This window comes from Lytechinus variegatus, chromosome 17, assembly GCF_018143015.1.
Source record: "Lytechinus variegatus isolate NC3 chromosome 17, Lvar_3.0, whole genome shotgun sequence".
Lineage (NCBI taxonomy): Eukaryota > Metazoa > Echinodermata > Echinoidea > Temnopleuroida > Toxopneustidae > Lytechinus > Lytechinus variegatus.
In genome coordinates, this window is record NC_054756.1 from 19,150,181 (window position 1) to 19,161,390 (window position 11,210).

Here is an 11,210-nt window from a genome sequence, read left to right on the forward strand (position 1 = left end):
AGTCATCTAAGGTGGCTAAAGTTTTTATCATCAAACATGATGCGACCAAGGTGGGCATTTTATGCTATATCTGTTCTTAAAAACGTTTTAGCCGTTCAGCGCTTCGTGCGGTATTATTTCATTCAACGGTTTTAAAAATCTTTTCCCATTTAGGGGACGCTCGTATCTTTCAAATACATTTGTTTTAATCACAGCAAGTGGGGCGAGTTGATAAGGAAACTAGAGATGCAAGAGACGTCTTCTTTTCATACTAAATTAATGAGATATCAAGAACTTTCCCCTCCCTACACCCTCAAGTTCCTTCGAGAGTGCGCTTCGCGTGCACTTACAGCCCCTCCAAAATTAAATCTTGTCTACGCAGTTGATATAAAATACATGACTTTCATTTTTTATTTCTAACTTATATTTGTTTTCTTTTCGTGATCGGGTGTGTATGTGTCAGTCATGGGACACTTTTTATCATTTTATGATGGCGCTATCAGGCCCAACGAGCAATCTAAAAAATTATTTGCCTATTGATACGAAAAAGGTACAGAATAACCCGTTTTTCAGAGAAAATGACAAACAAAAGATATTGTTACTATATACCATGTAAGGTTTGGTGTCCCCCAAATGGCTTACATGGGAAGCACCGACTTTTGGGTGTAGAATCCACATTATCTTTCTAAAGAATTTTTCTGGTAGCCATTACATAGTATTATGCTTAGAAAGAATGATTAGCAATAACATAAAAAAAAAATAATGAAAAGTATGGCCATTATTGTATTTCGTAGATGATTTTGGTGACCCCCCCCCCAAATATAACGTTGTGACATGCATTGCTTCAATTAAATCTTATTTTATGTTATCGCTAAAATTTCTACTTAATTTATGTATTATTTGTGGTTTCTATTTAAACATTAAGTGTCCACTTACATCAAAAACATTGAAAAGTATTTTTTCGGCATTAAGTTCTCAAAAAAGTATTTGATTTGCTAAATGGATTACTGACTTGCATTATGACCACTCTTTCTGAAATGCACAATAAAAATAACGTGCCCTGAAGTTTCTAGAGTACTGCAAATGGAAATTTTGCATTTTAAGGTCTCCCTTTACACGAGAAACACAATTTTTGCTCCCTAAACCAAAGTATTAATATATCTTTTCTGCTCTGATTTAAGTTCTTCATGATATCACAGCCATTTTGAAGGAACTTCCTCAAGGTCTATCATTTTCAACCAAAAGATAATTAACTCATTTTAGTGTCAAAACAGGCGTCAAAAAATTGAATGCCTTACTTAGGGGGAAATACTCATTTCTTAGGTGAAGACAGTCTGATGACAAGATATAAGCTCAGTTAAGTTTGTAGAACCGATCAAAAGGACGAACAAAAATGCTTTGCGAAGGGGCGTGAAAGAATATACTCAGCCCATTTGTGGCGTAAATTTTGACTGAACATGACAATTTGTAAGCTATAATAGCAATTCTTAATTTGAATAGTCATATATTCGTGACCTACCATGCACACAGCGTATATCTCTTCCCGTATTTTGGTGATGAGAGTTGAAGCCTTTCACATTTTTTTCGATGGCTAATATTTTTTTTAATATGATTTAATGATCAAATATGATTTAATATGATTTGCAAGCAATAATTCATCCACGTCTCATCTGAATAACGTAAAGTAGGCCTGCTATGTAAAAGCTATACCAACAGGGGCCGCGGAAGCGGGGGGGGGGCACTTTTTCCCAAAACTGTGTACACAAATGTAAAAATGACCATAAGATTGTGATTTTTTGCATGGTCAGCCCTCCCACTTTTGGCTCAGCACCCTTCCCACTTTGAAAACCATTCCGCGGCCCCTGACCAAGAGCCTGAGGTCCCCCTATGAAATAAGTTAGCATCCGCGATACAAAATTAATAAAATGCGCTACAAAATTTAATGCGTCAAGGTTATAATATAAAGAATATCAGATAAACGTTTCAGGATAACTCTGGCTCAACCCTCAATTGCTGCTTTCCCTAAACAAACTTGCCAAAACAGCATAAAGAAGCTAATTTAATAAAAAATACCTTTATAGCTCTTCTATTAATTGCTGATCGGCAATTTCCCTTACCTGTGGATCGGCCCATGCAGGGTCATTAGGGGGAGTGTAATCCCTTCCCTTCGATTGTCTTCACATTTTTCATCCTATTTTTGTAGGGGGGGGGGGGTCGATGGAACCCGGAGCTCCTGGCCATACGGACTTGCGGATCATATAGGACTGCATGCAGTTTTTTTCTTTGTATATTTCATTTTTTTAATACCTCGTTGTTACTATGTAATGTTTATGTTGTATTATTTTCTTTCTTATGTTTCTTTGTTTTTTATGATGATTTTTAAATGTCAGGATATCATTAAACTTTTCAATTTTTGCTGTTTTGTCAATCGGGCCATGTCTTGGGTGTCGATTTTTGTTCAAGGTTCGTGGTATGACCGTGATCGTAAATATTTTTTCCCGGGGGAGGGGTATAAAAACGTACACATTTTTTTTAAACAAACTCGAAAGAGAGGGAGTGAATGAGCTTGCCATGGGGCATGGACCTATCCATGGAGGAGTATTCTATTGTTACTGGGGTGCTGAGCATTGTCACATCACCCCCATTAATCCTCCGTCATGTCCGTGGAGTGGTCCATGCTAGTCTGCAGGCACAGACCCTGATTGGAACTTTGATCAACAAGTGTGTCCCCACGCAAAGACTGGCACATACAAAACTTGCTGTTCCAATACAGGGCGAGACAGCCTTCAGTACACAAGGCATGAGTAGGCTGCACATTCAGACCCTTATCTCAAGTGAAGGGTTTGCCCAGCAGACTAGGTCCATGCCATGGGGCGCTCTGGCATTGTCTAAAAGAAATCGAAGGTATGCTATAGGCCGATAGCCTATAACTGTTACCCAAACTCGTAGTTTAGTTGATATTATATCAATTCATTTTTCACATTATGATTTCGGGATATACTCAAGTCATTAGCAAAGGAATATCGCTATACATGTATATACCGTATATATTTTTTGCAATATCAGAAATAATTTGACATACTGTAATTACTTAAGGGTCTCGGTTCGTAGAATAGCTGCAACCCTAGCAGTAGCATTGCAATTGCAAAACAAAAGCCACAGTCAGGGAATGGAGATTAAAAGTTTATTGAGACCAGCAGAATAATAGCCCTTCTCGCTCTAACAATAGGGGTGTCACACAAGATCACGCCTAGCTGCGCTGCACGTACACCGGTATTTGCCTTTTCACATCGTGACATTACAAACCGCTCTCGATAACCAGGTCTTTGTTTAAGCCAAAATAGCTCTACTCGACATTGTTTTTGTTTTGGATCACGTTTTGGCTACTGTTTGAGTGTTTCTCTCTTCAGAAGTTCTCTTACGCGTTATTATTGACATTTTTAATTACGAGTTAAAACTAGGAGTTTCATCTTCTTCAGTTGGTAGTGGTACGTAGTGCCGTACTCGTTCACTGTACGTGGTTACTCGCTCCCGCCCGGGACCCGGGCGCGGCCATCCCAGCTGCAGAGCCAGCCAAGCAGTTCGAGTGAAAGCGACGAGTACACCATATGGGACAATGAACTCGGAGTCTACACTTTGTTTCTACAAGTCAACGGGCAACTTGCTCAATCGAAGAGGACTGGGGAAGTGTACAACAGGCCTGTCGTTTCCGTCCGGCGAAACAAAGAGATCATGGAGGTGAGTTATTGTACATTTTAATGATAATGTGTGATGATAATGTGAGACACAAAATCGCCTATATTAATATTATGCATTGTCTTAGTTTAGAAAATCGCTTTGCAGAATACATCTCACACTACCGTTGTTGAAATTTTGTGCTCGTTCAACTGCATTTTTTTTTTTGGGGGGGGGGGTGGGGTATACAAACATCTGGCCATGGAGTAGCCACAAGAGCCCATCTTAAGGTTAACACTAATAACAGTGAATGTGATGTAAATAAAATTGATTACCATCAGTACAGATCATGAAAAACTTTTGCATTTCAAAATTTGACACAAAAACTAATTGCTGTATAGAGTTAAAATATTTTTTTTCTTAAATGTCATTACAGAACCCAGAAGTACCACAACTGAATTGGGAAGGACAGTGAGAAGTCTCTGGAGGACAGGAGATGTGTGTGCATTTGAGTTTTGTCAGATGTGTATCAATCAGATTATTTACGTCTGGGACCGACCTTTTACATCACAATCTGAAAGACGTGACCAGGGCTCGAAACTCTGCATCAATTTGTAACTTCCCCACAGCTTGGATTACAGGTGCAAGCCACAACGCCCAGGACAGGAGAGCGGTCACATATTATTTTACAAATTTGTTATCCCAGGTACTGAACTAGCTGCATTCATGTTGTTTACATAATTTTGAACATGCACCACAGGCCACAAGTTAAACGACAAGTCCATCCCTACAGGGAGGAATTAAGTTGTTTGTATAAAACAAGAAAAATCCAACAAGCATAACATTGAAAATTTCATCAAACTTGGATGTAAGATAAAAAAAGTTACGACATTTGAAAGTTTAGCTTAATTTCACAAAAACAGTTATATGCACATCCTGGCGGGTATGCAAATGAGGAGACCATGATGTCATCCACTCACTATTTCTTTTGTATTTTATTATATGAAATATTCTAATTTTCTCATTGTCAAGTGATACAACGATTAATTCCTCCCTGAACATGTGGAATTAGCACTGTTTATGGTTCAGTCAAGTTGGTCCTTATTGTCAAATCTAAAAAAAAGAAATATTGTATAATAATAATGGATGGACATCATCGACTGACTCACCTAGTCGTGCATATCACTGTTTTGTAAAAAATAAGCAAAACTTTAAATGTCATAGATTTCTTATTTTCCTTCCGATTTTTATGAAATTTTCAGCACTATGCTAGTTTGATTTTTCTCTATTGATTCAAGTCAGCATTTTTGTGGGTTAGACTTGACCTTTAATAAAAAACTTACTCTTGTCTACAAATCCAATGCAAATTTAATCATAAATGTCAGTTGCCACCCAATAACATAACCAATTGTCAAATATTTTAAGGTGAATTGTGTAATTGCTGTGGCTTTGAAATTAAGATAATTTATCCTTGTGTAGCCTTGAAATTTTAATGAGATTAATTTATCTTCTTGCCGCTTTGAAATTAAGATCAATTTATCCTTGTGTAGCTTTGAAATTTAGATAAATTTATCGTGTAGCTAATTTATCCTCCTATAGCTTTGAAATTAAGATAAATTTATCCTCTTGCAGTTTTGAAATTAAGATAAATTAATCCTCGTGTAGCCTTGGAATTAAGATAAATTTATCCTCATATTGCCTTGAAATTGAGATAAATTTATCCTTTGTAGCCTTGAAAAGAGGATAAATTTATCCTCCTGTAGCCTTGTAATTAGGATAAATTTATCCTCGTGTAGCCTTGAAATTAGGATAAATTTATCCTTGCGTAGCCTTGAAATTAGGATAAATTTATCCTCGTGTATCCTTGTAATTAGGATAAATTTATCCTCGTGTATCCTTGTAATTAGGATAAATTTATCCTCGTGTATCCTTGTAATTAGGATAAATTTATCCTCATGCAGCCTTGAAATTAAGATAAATTAATCCTCGTGTATCCTTGTAATTAGGATAAATTTATCCTCGTTTAGCCTTGAAATTAGGATAAATTTATCCTTGTGTAGCCTTGAAATTAGGATAAATTTATCCTCGTGTATCCTTGTAATTAGGATAAATTTATCCTCGTGTATCCTTGTAATTAGGATAAATTTATCCTCATGTAGCCTTGAAATTAAGATAAATTTATCCTCATGTAGGTTTTAAATTAAGATAAATTTATCCTCATGTAGGTTTTAAGATGTATTTATCCTCATGTAGTCTTGAAATAAGGATAAATTTATCCTCATGTTGCCTTGAAATTAGGATAAATTTATCCTCATGTCGTCTTGAAATTAAGATAAATTTATCCTCGTGAAGCCTTGAAATTAAGATAAATTTATCCTCATGTAGGTTTGAAATTAAGATAAATTTATCCTCATGTAGCCTTGAAATTAGGATAAATTTATCCTCATGAAGCCTTGAAATTAAGATAAATTTATCCTCATGTAGCCTTGAAATTAGGATAAATTTATCCTCATGTGGCCTTGAAATAAGGATAAATTTATCCTCATGTAGGTTTTAAATTAGGATAAATTTATCCTCATGTAGCCTTGAAATTAGGATAAATTTATCCTCGTGTATCCTTGTAATTAGGATAAATGTATCCTCGTGTATCCTTGCAATTAGGATAAATTTATCCTCGTGTATCCTTGTAATTAGGATAAATTTATCCTCATGCAGCCTTGATATTAAGATAAATTTATCCTCGTGTAGCCTTGAAGTTAGGATAAATTTATCCTCGTGTAGCCTTGAAATTAAGATAAATTTATCTTCATGTAGGTCTTAAATTAGGATAAATTTATCTTCATGTAGGTTTTAAATTAGGATAAATTAATCCTCATGTAGCCTTGATATTAAGATAAATTTATCCTCATGTAGGTTTGAAATGAGGATAAATTTATCCACATGTAGCCTTGATATTAAGATAAATTTATCCTCATGTAGCCTTGGAATTAGGATAAATTTATCCTCGTGTATCCTTGTAATTAGGATAAATTTATCCTCATGTAGCCTTGAAATTAGGATAAATTTATCCTCGTGTATCCTTGTAATTAGGATAAATTTATCCTCGTGTATCCTTGCAATTAGGATAAATTTATCCTCGTGTATCCTTGTAATTAGGATAAATTTATCCTCATGTAGCCTTGATATTAGGATAAATTTATCCTCATGTAGGTTTGAAATTAGGATAAATTTATCCTCATGTAGGTTTGAAATTAGGATAAATTTATCCTCATGTAGGTTTGAAATTAAGATAAATTTATCCTCATGTAGTCTTGAAATTAAGATAAATTTATCCTCGTGTAGCCTTGAAGTTAGGATAAATTTATCCTCGTGTATCCTTGTAATTAGGATAAATTTATCCTCGTGTATCCTTGTAATTAGGATAAATTTATCCTCATTCAGCCTTGAAATTAGGATAAATTTATCCTCATGTAGGTTTGAAATTAAGATAAATTTATCCTCATGTAGTCTTGAAATTAAGATAAATTTATCCTCGTGTAGCCTTGAAGTTAGGATAAATTTATCCTCGTGTAGCCTTGAAATTAAGATAAATTTATCCTCATGTAGGTTTTAAATTAGGATGAATTAATCCTCATGTAGCCTTGATATTAAGATAAATTTATCCTCATGTAGGCTTGAAATTAGGATAAATTTATCCTCATGTAGCCTTGATATTGGGATAAATTTATCCTCATGTAGGTTGAAATTAGGATAAATTTATCCTCATGTAGCCTTGAAATTAAGATAAATTTATCCTCATGTAGCCTTGAAATTAAGATAAATTTATCCTCATGTGGCCTTGAAATTAAGATAAATTTATCCTAATGTAGTTTTAAAATGAAGATAAATTAATCCTTGTATCAGCAGGATGAACTAATCCGTACAATTGAAATAGATTTGTATGATATATTTATTTGATCTGTTTTTCCTATTAAATGGTTGTATTAATTGAAATGCTGTTTCCGTTTGTTTCTTTTATTGTTATAGACTTGCAAACATACATTGAATTGCCAATAGTCATTAAATAGAGTGATTGGAGAGAATGTGTAGATGAGAGAACAAGTCATAAAAGTGGTTGTTACGTGCAAAAATGTGAAATAAATATTGTGGAGTGAACATGATGAATATTTTAAGAAAAATGAACAAAGATTCATTCATTTTGAAAAGATTTACTGTTTAACGGAGACGATGACAATAACAATGAAAATGGCATTTAATCCAATGTCATCCAGAGAGTGGGTATTTGAGAAAATAATCATACAAAAATCATCAATAGTATTTCATCAAGTAGTTAACGTACAGATAAAAGCAAAATATAATAAAAGAACAAAATAAAAGCAAAAAAAAAACTATACGATTTTGTAAAGGTAACCAGCCATGATAGATTTACCGACTGTCTGAGACTCCCTATGTCAGGGGTTCTCAAACTACGGCCCGCGGGCCGGATCCGGCCCTTGGAGTTTCTCAATCCGGCCCGCGAGACTCTGCTGGGGTTTTAAAATCATTTTTAAGTCACAATATGAAACATAGCTCAATATGATTACATTGTGTATCCATGTTAGACCTAACCTTAATAAAAGTAATGACAGTCAAAACATAATTATGAAACTGTTATAAATTTGTTGGATTAAATGCTCCCAAATTAAGGGCAAGATTGCACAAGAGAGCATCTAGGACCCTGACCGCAATTAAGGTCTTTGCACTTCGCGCACATCTTTTTCTAAGTATCCACTTCACCCTGGCCCTTTCAGGTTTACTTGGAGTCTAATCTGGCCCTTTAAATAAAAAGTTTGAGAACCTCTGCCCTATGTGGTAATGAAGTGACACAGAAAATTCGATCGCGTGATTGAAACATGTCTCTCACGTTATTTGTAATACTTTACTAGACCCTACAGCCTTTTCTTGAATAATTCCATGATCCTATTGTCATTTGTGCAGACAACGCCGAATGGAAGTCACGGTAAAAAACATTTGGGCCTCGTACACTGAAAAAAATCCAATAACGGAGACGATGACAATGACAACGACATTTATTCCTATGTCACCCAAAGAGTGGGTATTTGGAGAAAATATTCATACAAAAATCATCAATAGCATTTCATCAAGTAATTTACAAGCAGATACATTTTATAAAAGTAAACAAAAAATGTATACAATTTCTAGCATTAAAATAATTTGATAATTGTGGTTGAAATAGTATACCTTGAAATTTCGAAAATGTAATCAAAATTTACACATAACTACAAAAGAAAAATGTAAATAACGACATCATCATATCGTTGGTTATTATACCACAGTTGAAAAGCTTAAAATATCATAGCGTAGCAAAGTTTTAGAAAATTTGAAAATTAGGCCTACAGTTAAAATATTGGATTAATGCCCTGAAGCTTAAAAAACCGCTGCTTAAAACTTGTAATTAGCATAATTATATACATACATGTATTATGTCTAACAGAAGGCATGTATTGGCATCAACATTTCATTGGCTGTTATACCACTATTCAATTAGAAGCTCAAAATATTGTATTTCGAGCATAACTTATTTCAAAACGAAACAAGATTTTCATGCAAGACTTAAAGGACAAGTCCACCCCAACAAAAACTTGATTTGAATAAAAAGAGAAAAATTCAACAAGCACAACACTGAAAATTTTATCAAAATCGGATGTAAAATAAGAAAGTTATGGCATTTTAAAGTTTCGCCTATTTTCAGCAAAATAGTTATAAGAACGAGCCAGTTACATCCAAATGAGAGAGTTGATGACATCACTCACTCACTATTTCTTTTGTATTTTATTATATGAAATATGAAATATTTTTATTTTCTCGTCATTGTCATGTAAAATGAAGTTTCATTCCTCCCTAAACACGTGGAATTCCATTATTTTAACATTTTGTGCTTCAGACAAGGAGGTTCTAATCGTCAAATTCGTAAAAATTGAAATATTGTATAATTCAAACAATAAAAAACAAAAGAAATAGTGAGTGAGTGACATCATCGACTGTCTCATTTGGATGTAACTGGCTCGTTCATATAACTATTTTTTTGAAAATAAGCGAAACTTTGAAATGTCATAACTTTCTTATTTTACATCCGATTTTGATGAAATTTTCAGCATTGTGCTTGTCTGATTTTCCTCTATTGATTCAAATCAACATTTTTCTGAGGTGGACTTGACCTTTAAAAAGGTTGGAACGGATGTCTGGTTTCTCACAATTAAATAGCTGATTCATTCTTAGTGTATTCGGACTTGCAGTGTAATATATTTTAAGATGAAACTTTTTTTTATTTGGCAAAAGAAGGACAAATGAATAGATAGTTGGATTCATCACCAATTGGTTGCATAATGTACAAAGCCACATATTTCTTTGACGATTTTCATATCTTCCTGAGACAATAGGAAGCCGAAGATTTCCACAACCGAATCTACAAAAAGTGATTCTATCTTTTTAATTCATATGGTTGAGGTAACTTTCTAGACGAACATTTTCTTTAGAAATTCTGTAGTTAGCACACTGAGAGTTTTAGTTTATGAACGTAAACCAATTTTGTAACTGTTAATCCTTTATTCGTAGATCTACAGCTTGTTTTAAAGGAATCAAAAATGGCATATAAATTTGTCATGCCCAATCTATCAAGAGTTTGCTTATCTTCGTTAACCAACTTGTCTGATATATATCTTGATCAAAAAGTTTCTTTACTATCTCATAAATCTTTCATTATTATCTCATAAATCATACCAGACATTTTTGTTTAACTGTCGTGAACTAATCAATATCGTTCACTGATAAATTCTATAAAATCGTTTATGAACACAGCAAACAATGTAGCCTGTTTTCGGACATCGCTAACCGCGGATACTTCCTACCGCCCTACACATACTTCGATTTTAAGTGACCGAACTGGAACTTTTTTCCAAATCTAGAGTTTACTACAATAAAATTTTTGAAAGGAGAAGATGATGAATATTAATTGGCACAGAAATCTCTAGAATTGATTGACTTGGTAATCTTGACCGGAGATGAAGGTCGCCGGTTGGGTAAACTTCCGATTCGTCTATTGCCAACCCCCGGGGGGGGGGCACTCGACCAAAAAAGTGGTAGGGGTGTGCCACGGGCGAGACAAAAAAAGGGGGCCTTGGGGCGGGCTTATTGTAAAAAGGAGGGTCCTCGGAACGGGCTTCGGAACTACAATTTTGTGAAAACGGGGGTCCTTGGAACGGATCGCCAGCGTGTGAGTACGTGCGTATGCACCCCTATGGAACGGGTATGCGTGCATGATGCAGCGAGCGCGGCCTCCGCCGGGTGCGCTCGGCAGAGACGATGGTCGGACAGCGCTCGGCGGCCGCTTTTCACCAAAATTGCAGCAGATCAATGCGACCGGAACGGCGTAGCGAAAAATATGCGAAGCTTTGGAGCGGATTTCTTTCTTCTTTTTTCTCGATAAGAACAAATTGCTATGCCTTGGAGCGGCTTTCGTTGGGGTTTTTTAAATGCTATGCCTTGGAACGGAAATG